Raw genomic sequence first — 15,392 nt, 5'->3', positions numbered from 1 at the left:
GTGAGAGAGGGAGAGAGGGAGAGAGGGAGAGAGGGAGAGAGGGAGAGAGGGAGAGAGGGAGAGAGAAATTTGAGACTGCCTAGGAGATAGACTAGAATTAAAATGGTGACAGTGGAGCTAGAGAAAAGGATGGACACAGTGAGGGATCTATTGTTGGAGGGCTTCTTGCCTGGTAAGATCTGAGAAGCAAAAGTAAGTTTGGTGTCTTCCATTGTTCTATAGATTTCCTCTGAGACTGAAACACTCCATCAAGGAAGCTTGCCAGTGAACAACTCAAAATAGCTTCAGAAGTCCCTGAAACTGACTAGATCCCTTAGGCCCCTCCCTGCCAGAGTATAAAATAAAAGCTGAGAGTTTCCTCTCAGACAGAAGGAAACTGAACTGCCCAGGAGACTCTGAGAGCAGACAAGCAGTCTGTGGAAACAAACCAGCTGAGCTGCCTGGAGGAAGTTACGACCAACTGAGGCATCTGGAAAGGACAGTGTCCAACCTGTTTGGTTTCCTGCAGGCTATGCAGTTCAAAACTCCAGGCCCCCAGTTTTGTGAACTATCACCCATCCTGGGGTGGACTTTGGTGGTATAGCTGTCTTTGAGTCATTTCTGCTTCTATAAGTAACCCTCACCCATATTCCAGTAACACCATCGGTAACACCAATAGAACTCATAGGTTCACCAAATTGGACTTTGGTTGTCTCCATACTTCAGTCTGTCATGGGTTCCCTATCTGGAGTAAACAGATGTGTGTTTTGCATCTCCCCCCAAAAAAATGTTTTTTTCATATCACACTCACTTTTCCTTTCCACAATTATTTCCTTTTAGACACAGCCTCTCATCTATTCCATGGGATTTGAGTGTTGATGAGAATAAATCTGTCCTCAAAACAGGAGAGGGACTTAGGAGATGGCTTAGCAGTTAACACTTGCTGCTCCTTCAGAAGATCCAATTTTGGTTCCTAGCACTCATGTCAGGCAGCTTACAACTGCCTGAAAGTCCAGCTCCAGGGATTGTGATGCCCACGTCTGGTCTCTGCAAGCACTTGTGCACACCCTTCTCCCCTCCACCCCCACCCTAGAAGAAAGAGAAGGGAAGGAGAGAATACGAATGGATTAAAAACAAATCTTTAAACATACACACAGAGAGAGAGAGAGAGAGAGACAGACAGACAGACAGACAGACAGACAGACAGACAGACAGAGAGGGAGGGAGGGAGATGGAGAGGGAGAGAGAGACAGAGACAGAGACAGACAGAGAGAATTCTAAAGTGGACACTACAGCTGTTTAGTTCACAAACATAACCTCAAATTAAAGTCTTTTCTGGGAGCCTTCTTTTTTTTTCTTTTTTAAATTTACATTTCAAATTTTATCCCCTTTCTTCATTTCCCCTCCAAAAATCCCCCTATCCCATCCCCCCTCCCCCTGCTCACTAACCCACCCATTCCTGCTTCCCTGTCCTGGCATTCCCCTACACTGGGGCATCAAGCCTTCACAAGACCAAGGGCCTCTCCTCTCATTGATGTCCCACAAGAGGAGCCTTCTTCCAATGCTGCTGGAAAGAATGTTCTCTCTCCCCAGAAGTTTTGAGATGTCACAGATCATCATATTATGAAGAGAGGACTTATCATCAATAGATATAATATAGAATCAAACAGACTTTATTTAAGCCATAGAATCCACCCATGCCCATGCTGATGAACTTATGATGCTGGTTTTTGTTCAGACAGGGTCTCAACACATAGCCTAAGAATTTGAGTTTGCCATCTTCCTGCTATAGCCTCTCCTGAGTGCTGGGATTACAGGCATGTGCACCATACCGGTTTATGTAGTACTAGGGACTGAACCTAGCACCTAAGAGTGCACTCCAGTATTCAGACACACACACTGAATAAATGTAACTTTGAAAAATTCTTCTTGACCTTGGTGTAGGGGGCATGTAAGATGACAGAAGGAAGATGATGAATACTAAAAATGCTAATATAGAGCTGGAGACATGGCTCAGTGGTTAAACACATTGGCTATTCTTACAGAGGACCCAAGTTTGACTCTCAGTACCCACCTGGTTGTTTTCAACCATCTGTAACTCCAGTTAGTAGATCCAGTACTTTTGGCCTCTACAAACACCAAGAATGAGAGTGGTACACAGACATACGTGCAAGCAAAACACCCCCACACACAAAATTAAAAACTAACAACAACAAAAACACTAATAAAAAGTAACAACTTGATGCCTGTGGTGGTCTGAATATGCTTGGCCCATGAGAAGTGGCATTTTTAGGAGGTGTGGTCTTATTAGAGGAGGTGTAGCCTTGTTAGAGGAAGAATGTTCTTGTGGAGGATGCCTGCTGGGAGAGAGTTTTCTCCTGGTGCCTTTCAGATTCAGATGTAGAGCTCTCCAAAGCATCATTCTGTCTGGACACTCCCAAGCTTGCCACCATGTGGATAATGGACTGAAACTGTAAGCCACCCCCAATTAAATGTTGTCTTTAAAAGAGTTGCTTTGGCCATGGTTTCTTTCTTTCTTTCTTTTTTCTTTTTTCTTTCTTTTTTGTTTGTTTGTTTGTTTGTTTTTTGAGACAGGGTTTCTCTGTGCAGCCCTGGCCTGGCTGACCTGGAACTCACTCTGTAGACCAGGTTGGCCTTGAACTCAGAAATCCACCTGCCTCTGCCTCTCAAGTGCTGGAATCAAAGATGTGAGCCACCACTGCCCAGCTATGGTTTCTCTTTATAGCAATGGAAACTCTAAGACAGAAGTTGATACCAAGGACTGAGGTATTGCTATGATAGGTCTGATGATTTTTTTTGTTTGAAAGAATGTGGATTTGAGGACTTTGGACTTACAAAGCACAGGAATGCTTTAAGAGGGGGCTTAATGGGTCATCCTAGTAGGAATATGGAAGACAGTTGTACTGAGGGTGATTTGAACTGTGGGTTAGGGTTAGGGTTAGGGTTAGGGTTAGGGGTTAGGGTTAGGGTTAGGGTTAGGGTTAGGGGTTAGGGTTAGGGTTAGGGTTAGGGTTAGGGTTAGGGTTAGGGCTAACTATGGCTTTTACTATGTTGCCTGGAGTTCATTCTTATGATGTTTTGGTGAAGAATATGGTATCTTTTTGCCTTTTTCTTGAGAGTCTGTCCAATGCGAAAGTGAAGAGATTCATATTGGTTGCACTGAGGAAGGTTTCCAAAAAAAAAAAACAAAAAACTTAGCATAAACTCTGCTCTGTGGTTCGCTCTTACATTGTTTTGATCAAGTATAGCAAACTGAGAAGGGAAATATATAAAATGTATGGTTCAGATATTAAAGGGGCACCAGGAAGTAGAGTGGAGGTAGGTATGAAATTTAGGAAGTGGTGACCTCAGGCAAGATCCCACCCAGCTAAGCTTATTGTTTATGTCTTTGCAGTTGAACAAGTGATAGTTATATCATTAGGTACTATTATGACCTGGTTATTGTTTTCATTTGGACATAAGGAGATATGATTATGTGTCAAATGACAAAGGATGGATGATGATAGCTATTCTTGGTTGTCAACTTAAGTATATCTGGAATAGACTACAATACAGAACTTAAAACGATCTTGTGAAAAGGTAAAGAAAGGCTTAGACGTAGGCATGTGTGATGGTTTGTATATACTTGTGCCAGGGAGCAGCACTATTAGGTGTGGCCTGGTTGGAGTGGTATGTCATTGTGGGTGTGGGCTTTAATACTCAAGTGCTAGCTGCCTAGAAGGGAATATTCTGCTAGCAGCTTTCAGATAAAGATGTAGAACTCTCAGCTCCTCCTGTACTATGTCTGCCTAGATGCTACCATGTTACCACCTTGATAATAATAGACTGAACCTTTGAACCTGTAAGCCAGCCCCAGTTAAATATTGTCCTTTGTAAGACTTGCTATGGTCAGGCTGGAGAGATGGCTCAGTGGTTAAGAGCACTGACTGCTCTTCCGGAGGTCCTGAGTTCAATTCCCAGTAACCACATGATGGCTCACAACCATCTGTAATAAGATCTGATGCTTCTGGTATGTCTGAAGACAGCTACAGTGTACTTACATATAATAAATAAATAAATCTTTAAGACTTGTCATGGTCATACCATGGTCATGGTATCTGTTCACAGCAGTAAAACCCTAAGACAGCATGGTAGTCCATGCCTTTAATCCAAGCACTCAGGAGACAGAGGCATGCAGATCTCTGAATTCAAGGTCAGTCTACAGTGCAAGTTCCAGGACAGCCAAGCTTAGGCAGTGTACAAATTGGAAAACAGAAAGCTAGTGATAATATAATAGAATAAGGGGACCATGTTCCAGCCCAGCAAGCAGCAAAACTTGGCAGCTTTGGCCATGTGGCTCTGGCTTTAGAGTCAAGAGTAGAAGGAGTAACTGGGACAATTGATGCTGGTTAGCTGGTTAATTGTGATTAAGAAGAAACTGGGATGGAGAGATGGTTCAGGTTAAGAACACTGACTGCTCTTCCAGAAGTCCTGAGTTCAATTCTCAACAACCACATGGTAGCTCACAACCATCTGTAATGGAATCCAGTACACTTTTGTCTAAAGATAACGACAGTATACTCATGTAGATGAAATAAATCTTTATTTAAAAAAAAAAAAAGAGAGAGAGACCACTATCACTCAGGTGAAATCTTCTAGGAAGTATTTTTTGAGAACACAAAGAAGTTGTGGCAGCAACTCCAGTGCTGGCAGCCACATTTGATAATGTGTAAGAATTACACAGTTGGTACTGGTTTTAAAGTCATGAAGGGGTCATGGAGAGCAGCTGAGGCCTGCCACTGTGAGAAGCCAGGCCATTGGTGAAGGTATGTAGTAACCTCAGTTGCAGATGACAGCCGAGGACTGAAGGGATCATGCAAAGAAGTTGAGGCACTGTGAAGAGAGCCTATGAGAGGCAATTGATGAAGCCTAGTTGCTCCTAATGTACTGGAGATGTCAGTACCATGGAATGACCACCAAGAACAGCACCGGCAGTGGAGTAGAGTCAACCAGAGCCTAGAGTGCTACAGAGGGCAGATCTGGAGAAATGGCCCAAGCCCTTTGGAGGAGCCCAGAAGATCACACATGTGTGGATCTCAGACAGTGGAGCAAGAAGCTGTAAAGTTGAAGTTGCCTAGGAGATCATAAGATGTTAGAGATGCCAAAGCCATGGGATAACTGCTGAGGGAAGTTGCTAACAAGGAATGGAACCAGCCCAAGAGAAGGAATTGTGCTGCAGTCAACAAAGCCAAAAGGAGTCAGACATCAGACATGGAGATTCAATTTGGGGTTTTCCCAGCTGATTTTTGATCTTGCTTTGGTCTAGTATTTCCTCGCTATGAAGTTTTGGAATAGTAATGTATATCCTGCAATGTTGGGAGTATGCGACCTGCTTTTTTATTTTGATTTTATAGGTGATTACAGTTAAGAGACTGCCTGAATCTCAGAAGAGACTTTGAATCATGGTTGAAACTGTGATAGACTATGGGGACCTTGGAAGTTGGACTGAATGTATTTTGCATTATGCTATGACTAGGTATGGCCCCCATGGACTCATGTGTTTGAATAAGACTATGGAGATCAGGGAGTGGACTAGGAGGTTTGAATATGCTTGGCCCTTGGAAAGTGGCTCTATTAAGAGGTATGCCCTCATTGGAGGAGGTGTAGCCTTGTTAGAGGAAGTGTGTCACTGTGGAGGCAGGGCTTTGAGGTCTCATATATTTGCTCATGTCTGGCCAGTGTGACAGTCTTTTCTGGCTGCCTGCTGGAAGAGAGTTTTCTCCTGTCAGCCTTTGGATCAAGATGTAGAATTCTCCCTATGACAATGTCTATATCTGCAAGAGATAAAGACGAGTCAGAAACACTGATGACTCCAAGTATAACAATATAGGGCTTTAAAAGAATATAAAATCTTAATTTTTTTTTTTTTTTTTTTTTTTTTTGGCTTTTCGAGACAGGGTTTCTCTGTATAGCCCTGGCTGTCCTGGAACTCACTCTGTAGATCAGGCTGGCCTCGAACTCAGAGATTCACCTGCCTCTGCCTCCCAAGTGCTGGGTTTAAAGGCGTGCACCACCACTGCCCGCCAAAATATTCTTATTATCAACTTATTATTTATGTATATGGTGAGTATATATAAATGAATATGAAAGAAATAGTGAAAGTTTCAGGAGTGATTATAAGCTATTTAAAAACCTGATAATTTGGCATGATTTCCTTGGTTATTAATATAATCCAAAGGTGTTAAATTATACAACAGTTACTTCCTAGGCCTTTAAGATTAATGAATATGTTTTCAAATTTTATAATCATAAAAATAGACACTTCCACTTTGCTATGATCTAATTCACAAGCTTAACTAAGTATTTTTTGAATATTAAATGTTACTTATATTTTCAACTAATTAACTTTTCTTAAACACTTGAAACTATTATTGTAAATGTAATAATATCTTAGGCACTGAGACCTTTATGGGCCTTTACATAACTTTTGCAAAGTGACCTTCACGTACAAGTTTCATAGACATCAAAAGCTGAGAAAACATATACCACTAATGATAATGTTTACAGGAATAATGAAACTAGACTATCATTGTTAAATGTTATAGTTCCTGGGAAAATATGGAGGTGCATCACTAGTCTTCCTTCAAAAAAGGACTTGCTGCATTGTTTGGGAAAGATAGTCTCTAGCTATCAACTCTTTCAGGGTCTGTCTGGTGGCAATCATGCCCTTCCAGGGCATCTACCATCTGAGAAAGATAGGGTGGACTGTAAATCCCAGAGCAGGACACTGGCTCGCAATACTAGGTTCAGAGCTCCTGGCTCATCATCTTTCCTAGAGAATTTAATTGTAGTGTGATCTAGCCACAACCAAGCTCAACAGAATTGCCACCTCATACTTCTGAAGGAACTGAGTTCTTGTTACTGCTTCAGTGATGATTTTACTTGAGGACCAGATTACAGATTTTTGTTTTGTTTGGTGTGTGATGTATGTGTGGGTGTGTGTGTGAGTCTGTACACACATGTGAGAGATTAAACTCACATATTGTTCTTCAAGAGCCATCTTGTTTACTTTCTACAATTTTGTTTTGCTGGGTTTTCTTTTGTTGTTGTTGTATATGAATGTTTTGCCTGTGTGCATGTACGTGTACCACATGTGTGCCTCTTGGATCCCCTGGAACTGAGCCACAATATGGGTACTAGCAATCAACCCTAGGTCCTCTGCAGGAACGAGTGTTCTTGACATCTGAGCCATCTCTCCAGCCCTCCTGCCTTGTTTCTCAAGACACTGAGATATGGAGCTCTGAGATTACAAACGTGTGGCCATACCTTCCTTTTTACATTAGTGCTAGACTAAACTCAGGACTTCACGCTGGCTCTTTCTTGCAGGCTTTACTGGATTGTCCTTCTATCTCTCCCTCCATTTTTTGGAGACAATATCTTGCTTTGTAACCCAGGCTGGTCTGATACTTCTCAGTCTGTGGTAAACTCTCTTTAACCCTCCCAGTGCTGGGATTACAATGTGTGCCAACACACCCAGCTTTCTGTTCCTTTTTAAAAGTGAGACCCCACCTTCCTAAAGTCTTCTAATATAAATCAACTTTGCATGAGTGCATACATGCCCACAAGCAAATACACAATTTGTGGTTCCCACAACTAAAAAGGAACCCAACACAGACTATCTCTTGGTCATGTTTGCAAAATTTACTTCTCTATGCTCTATGTCCTTACCTGTAAATAAGATCTGATGTTAGACTGTTGATGAGTATATGAGTTAATACATTGAAAAGTACACAAAACAGCCAGGTGGTGATGGTGCATACCTTTAATTCCAGCACTCGGGAGGCAGAGGCAGGCAGATCTCTGTGAGTTCAAAGCCAGCCTAGTCTAGAGAGCTAGTTATAGGACAGCCAAAGCTACGCAAAGAAATGCTGTCTCAAATATCAAAACAAAACAAAAAGTACATAAAACAGCCCCTGGCTCCTACAGTGTACTCAATAAACAGTGCTATTATCATTATTTGCTGAGTCCTACATTGCCTGTATTTTTCTCTGAACCAACATGTATTATAATTATAATTATAATAAATATATATATGTATTTATATCAACATATATAATAAATTATAATAACTTGACACAGCAATTACAGAAAAATTCTGTATGTTACAAGAACATTAGACTCATCAGCAAATAGGGCCTAAGTTAATTCCTAGTCTTTAATTAAACACGAATGTTTAATTAATTATTCTTCCCATTGTTTTATTTTTTTGTTTTACAAAGACACAAACCAGATATGTGAAGTTTACATTGGGAACATACATACATACATACATACATACATACATGCGCGTGCACACACACATATACATATGTAACAGAAATAAAATCTTATTCCAAAATTATACTGAGGCTAGACAACTGCCATCAGTCCTGATAATTACTATTAAAGGGTTAGGCTTTGCGGGACTTGATGGCACATGTTTCTTAATCCCTACACACAGGACCTCAAGCCTGGCCATGCTCTTTTGGAAAAGAGGTAGAACGGAGATGTATGGCTTAGAACACTCAAATGTTGCCGGCCCACCCAACAGAGGTGAGTTGGTAACTCTGAGGTAAACCTCAGAAAAAGGAAAGAGTTCTAAGGATTTTCCCTTTCGTTCTGCTGGGCCACCTGGGAGGCCTAACATCAGGCTTGACCTTGGCAGGCCCTTTACCCTGGCTAGTTAAGGATTATGCACACTGCGGAAGGTGAGTTGTTTTTTTTTTTCCCCTCCCCGCTTCCAAGCACTGAGTGACCGGGCCACGAGGTAGAGCCTCAGAGAATAAGACCCACCAGCCTAGGCTCACGAGCTCAGGATCCACAGCTGCTGGCACAGCGCCAGAGGTGAGTGACATGCCTCCATCAGTCTAACAGCATCAGCCACGTGGAATTGGAAGAGCCCCGGAATCCGTTCTCTAAACCGGCGCCGGGCCCACCACAGACCGGGGAACTCAGAAAACAATCGCTCAGCTTGCCAGCCCGCTATTCCCGAGCCAGCTCTGATGCTCCCAGGCCACACCGCGCCTCAACCAAACCTGGGCTCTTAGTCCCGCCTCGCTGCTCAGCGCGGATTGGTGGTAGGGATAATCTCTGTCGCTGATTGGACAGCGGCGTAGTCGCTCCAGAAGACCGTAGCGTCTGGCCGCCGTGGAGCACTAAATGTACCTTCAGACCCAGAGCCGCGCCATCTCAGGGTCGGAGCCCTTTGAGGTGGCTTAGGCGGTGTCCCTGAGTTGACAGCATCACTCCATCCCGCATCTTCCTCCCCTCTGTTTTGTTTTCCATCTCTCCCTCCTCCCTCCAGTCCTCGACGACTGGCCCTAGACCCCCGCTGAAGGTGAGGAGCTGAGCCGCCGGCTAGTGGGCCGCTCCGAAATGGCCGCTGCCTAGAGCTGTCTAAAATGGCGGTCTCGTGCTCGGCTGGGGACCGCGACGCTGCTCTGCAGCCCAGCCGCGGCCGAGACGGTAGGCCGATGGAGATGGAGTGGAAAGGTGTTGGGTGTTGACACGACTTCATGTCGACAGCACAGGCGACATTCCGGGGCGAGAGGAATTCTGAGGCGAGGGTAGGCTAGATAGGAAGCGTGCCTTCGGGGGCGTGGTGCTTTGTGGGCACTGCATACCTGTCCCTGAGGGATAGCTGTCACTGGCCGCAGGGCGAAGTGACCGCCGTGAAGTAGTTAGAGGTCCCAGTGAAGCTGCCCGGCCCCTCCTGCTTCCTAACCTTTATGATTGGCCTGCGCTCCCGTTCAAACCTAGGACCGCCTGGCAGCAAAGAGCCCCAAAGTGGAGACCCCAGTTGTTCCTTTTCAGGGAGTGAACTGGAAACTTAGGAGAACAGATTCTTTGTCCTCAAGAGCTGGTGGGAAGTACTTCTGAAGAGAAAGGAATAAGGTGCCCTTTTAAGAAAACGAAGCTACTTTTTTGGTGCCCACTTGACAAGGTGGGGAAATCTTAATTTTATGGTGAACCAGTGGCTCCATGAAGCTCTGTTTTGCTAAGTTTAAAGCAAGGCTAAGAGGAGAGGCCACTGCGAAGGAATAGCTTTTCTAACAGCTGCCTAGTTTAAGATTGCTGCCTTTGGCTGTTACAACACGCTGGCAATCTGTTTCTACACACACACCAACCTCTAGTACCAGATGCTCGTAGTGCTTGATAAAGTAGAAAACTCACAAGTAATATCGATGCACGTGGGCTACACAGTCAAACTTTTGGGAACTCTGTTCATTCTTCACTAACAATGTGTTAACCTAGCAGGTGACAGCTTCTCTGTATCTTTCTCTAAAATGCAGTCCTTGGTAATCTCAGGTTCTTGACAATTAGATGAATTAACCTATATGAGGAATTGGGCACAGATACTAACAGGCCACAGAAAATAAGAGAGTTACTCAGTAAGCATTAATTGTTAGATCGGGGACAGACTGGCTATAGTAACAGCATATGTCATGTAACCCTTGCATATCTAATTCCACTTTAGATTGAGTTTTTAGTTTTAGAGATATTGAAATGGGGCTGTACTTTAAAAGAAAAAAAAAAAAAAGCTCAGTTGGTTTTTATTCCCACCCTACCCCCAAAATGTTTCTATGATGTCAATGGGTAAAAAAAGCATTTCAAAGCAGGGAAATTACCAGAGCAGTAAGTGGAGTGGAAAAAATTAGCATGTTAACTTTACTACATACCAGGCATTTTCTGTTTACATCCTAAGAGCTGCACTGCAGTGAAGACTCATTTGTGTTGACTATATTTAAAATATGATAAATTGTCATAATAGAAGTTTATAGTTCTGCTTGTTGCAGTATCTGATTTTAACTTTTCTTATTCCAGGCTTCTGGTTACTCCCATTCCTACCCTATCCCTTAATTTTATTCTTTTGAAGAGTCTGCAGTTCAAGCTATCCAGGTGGAGAGAGGGATTACAGAAAGAAGTGTTCATTGTTTCAGGTATCTTACCTACTAGCTGTTCATTGTTTCAGGTATCTTACCTACTAGCTGTTAACAGGAGAATCATTTTGATTGAAGATCTAAAAGGATAGGATAGAGCTTAATCCTTAACCACACGGCATTTAAATCAACAAACAATCTGTATACCTTTACAAATTTAATTTAAATCTTAGGGAACACTATTCATTAGATGGCCTTAAGTTTGCATTACCCTTGTATTACATGAGAGAAGAATCTATTAAAGTGAGTTTATATTTTCTTAAGATTCTGACCTTTGGCACAACAGTAGGCAGAATAACTAGTAACTGTGTATTATTTTAAATATATCATAATTAAGATAATGTAAGTTTATATTTTATGTACTTTTAAGTCTGGAGTAGTATCTACTTTTTGATCTGTAGTTTATTTTTCATTGTTAACACATAATGCTTAGAATACACTAGAGTTCTCTGTCTTGGAACAGTGTGTATTTTTAATACAGCTTATTAGAATTCTTACAGTTCTGAAGAGAGACTTCTGACATATAATACTATCAACATTGAGTGCATCCAATGGCAATAGTTATCAGAAAGATAAAAGAAATTCTCAGATATTATACACTCTGAGATAAGGTTGGTAAATTACAGCCCACGAAGTCTGTTTTGGTACATAAAAGTTTTCTTGGAACACCCACCCATTCTTTCATCTATTGTTATGCTATAACTACAGAGTTGAATAGTTGCAACAGAGCCTGTATGACCAACAAAGCAAGCATTTTTACTGTATGGTCTTAAATATTAACCAACCCCTGCCACGGAAGGGTTCCTAAAGATGTTTCTAAAGATCTCTTCCTTGAAAATGTGCGTACAAGCTGGGCAGTGGTGGCGCTCGCCTTTAATCCCAGCACTCTGGGGGGTGGGGAGGCGGCAGAGGCAGGCAGATTTCTGAGTTCGAGGCCAGCCTGGTCTATAGAGTTCCAGAGAAACCCTGTCTCCAAAAACAACAAAAACAAACAAACAAAAAAATGTACATACAAACTCATTATTTCTTACCCTACTAGTTCCCAGATAATTCTATAGTTTTTATTTATTTATTTTTATTATTATTTTATTTATTTATTTTTTTTTTTGGTTTTTTTTTTGAGACAAGGTTTCTCTGTGTAGCCTTGGCTGTCCTGGAACTCACTCTGTAGTTTTTATTTTTATGTGATAATCAACCTTTAAGAAAGATGTGCGTACCAGAGAGCACCAGGAAGTTGCATGAGAGAGCACCTGATGAAAGGAGTGGTGGTCCATCTTCATGAGGATACATAGGTGGTACTGAAATTAACTTACGTGCTGCTATAGATCTCTCTCATCTTTGTTTCTTTTTTTTTTTTAAAAGATTTATTTATTTATTGTTATATGTAAGTACACTGTAGCTGTCTTCAGACACCTCAGAAGAGGGCGTCACATCTCATTACAGATGGTTGTGAGCCACCATGTGGTTGCTGGGATTTGAACTCAGGACCTTCGGTAAAGCAGTGTTCTTACCCGCTGAGCCATCTCACCAGCCCCCTCATCTTTGTTTCTTATACTACAATTTCAAAACATTTGTGATACACAGCGTTAAATCAAAATTAAGCCAGGCAGTGGTGGCTCATACCTTTAATCCCAGCACTTGGGAGGCAGAGGCAGGTGGATTTCTGAGTGAGTTCTGGGACAGCCAGAGCTATACAGAGAAACCCTGTCTTGAAAAACCAAAAATAAATAAAATAAAATAAATTAACCATGTTTTGTGCCACAAACTCATTATCCTTGTATCTTTTGTTGATTCAAGGAAATCTTAAATAAGAAGTAGACTCATTTAGTACCAACTTGTATCTCAATCAGAATGTCAAAAGGTTGGTATAGTACAAAGTAAAGATGAACTCCTGCGATCTTCAGTTTCTGAAAAATCAGAGAGTGAGCTTTCTAGGGTCAAATTTGTGTCCAGTTCCAATAAAATAGCAACATTTTACAAAAAAAATAAGAAGAAAATATGATGAAAGTTATTTGTCCTTTGCCTTTATTTACTCTGGAAATCAAGATGAACCTCTTGCTTAGTGTGTACTATGTAAGAAAATTTTATCCAATAGCTCTTTAGCCCCTAGTGAGCTTTGAAGACATTTAGAAACTAAACATGCTGTGTATAAGGACAAAGACATAAGCTTTTTCAAGCAGCATCTTGATTTACCTGAAAACAAAACCTCCAACACCTAAGATTGTTAATACAGAGAATGAAAGTGCTATAGAAGCATTATACAATGTAAGTTACAACATAGCCCAGAGTGGAGAGGCTCATACTGTTGAAGAATTGCTTATTAAACCTTGTGCAAAAGATGTAGTGATGCAGATGTTTGATGAGTAGTATAGTAAAAAGAGAGAGAGAGAGAGAGAGAGAGAGAGAGAGAGAGAGAGAGAGAGAGAGAGAGAGAGAAATGCAGTACAACTCTTGAACAGTGCTGAGGCCCATCTAGTTAAAGATCTATCTGCTGATATTGAAGAAGAACTTGTTTGTAGACTGAAATTTTATGATGGGTTTTCACTGCAACTAGATGAATCAGCTGATGTTTCAAGATTTGCTGTGCTGCTAGTGTTTATTCATTATAGGTTTAATAAATCTATCGAGGAGGACCTACTCTTATGTGAAATTTTACAGAGTAACACAAGTGGTGAAGAAATATTCAACTCTATCAACAATTTTATGCAGAGACCCGAAATTGAATAGAAGAAATGTGTTGATGTTTGCAGCGCTGCTTGTAGGGTAGTAGATGGGAGGATTGCTGAGGCTGTCACCTTAAAAACATGTAGCTCCAGAAAGAACCAGTAGGCACTGCCTATTATATTGGCATGCATTAGCAATTAAAATAATGCCTCCATCTGTAAAAAATGTGCTAGATCAAGCAGTACACATTATCAGTTACATTAAAGCTGGATCACATCAATCCCAGTTACTAAAAATTTTATGTGAAGAAATGGCTGCTCAGCACACAGCTCTTCTTCTGAGTATAGAAGTAAGGTGGCTTTCTCAAGGTAAAGTTCTTATAAGACTTTTTGAGCTTCAGTGTGAATTCCTGGCTTTTATGGATTCTGCTTTTTGATTATCTGATTGCTTAAGCAATTCGTCTTGGTTGCTAAAACTTGCATACCTTGCTGATACTTTTACTAAATTAAATGATGTTAATAAATCAATGCAAGGAAAGAAGTAACAATGCTTACAGTTTGATAAATGTCTCTATTGTTAAGAAAATTGGAATTTTGGGACTCATCTGTAGAAGAAAACTTTGTTTTCCTACACTCAATGAATTTTTGACTGAAATTAGTTCTACAGTTGATAAAGATATCTGTGGTGCTATCTGCTCTTTAAAATATTTTTCTGTGACAAGTGATAATAATGCTTGAGTTAGAAATCCATTTATGGTAACTGTTAACCAGCCTCATTAGTGGCTTAGAACCACGAGAGCCTGATTGGTTTAACATCTGAATCCCAAGTGAAGCAAAATTTCAGGGAACTGACTGAATGATCTGTGGAGTAGTCTAATTCAAGAATGCCCAAACACTGCAAGACATGCTGTTGACGTACCTGCATGACACAGGGTTTCTATATTATGCTGCAACAGAAACAAAATACAGGAAAAGACTTGATGCTGCGGCTCATATGCAGAGCTGACAGCAACATTACACCTAATATTAAACCAATATATGGTAAAAAGACATAGAAACGCTGGTCTGATCAAAATGAAAGGGGTTTACATGTTTACTATTAAATGTAAGATGAAAATAAAAGATGGATTCATCTCTAGTACTGAGATTTTAAGAAACTAAGTCAAAATTCAAACATATTATTGCTATTATTAACATTGTAAATTTCAAAGAGTTCCATAGTTACAACTAGGAAATGATGATTCTGATTCCTTACTTAGTGTAGCACTTTAGGATATGCGCCCTACCTTTTTTCTATCCATCCTTGCCCTACAAACATCTAGTTCTATGAAATGTCTTTCCATTCCATAAAAATATCAGTTTCATACTTTCAGATCTCAAAAGCCTCAGTTATCCACATAGTCTCTGGTGACTCCTACTTTTCAATACTACGACTTATTTTGTCACAGTGCTTTTTCTAGATATTTTAGGTTTTTACCCTATTTTATTCTTGTGTGTGTGTGTGTGTGTGTTAGTGTTATGATTTCAAATGTTACTGGGCTGAACTTTTAGAGGATCTTACCTAGCTCTCTACTTTCATTATCTGACAAAAGCCTTTATTAAAGTTCAGTAAAAAGGAGGGGAATGGAGCCGGGTGGTGGTGCACGCCTTTAATCCCAGCACTTGGAAAGCAGAGGCAGGCGGATTTCTGAGTTCGAGGCCAGCCTGCTCTACAGAGTGAGTTCCAGGACATCCAAGGCTAAACAGAGAAACCCTGTCTCAAAAAAACAAA

This window comes from Mastomys coucha, unplaced genomic scaffold (genome assembly GCF_008632895.1).
Source record: "Mastomys coucha isolate ucsf_1 unplaced genomic scaffold, UCSF_Mcou_1 pScaffold21, whole genome shotgun sequence".
NCBI lineage: Eukaryota > Metazoa > Chordata > Mammalia > Rodentia > Muridae > Mastomys > Mastomys coucha.
This window is presented reverse-complemented; position numbering follows the sequence as displayed.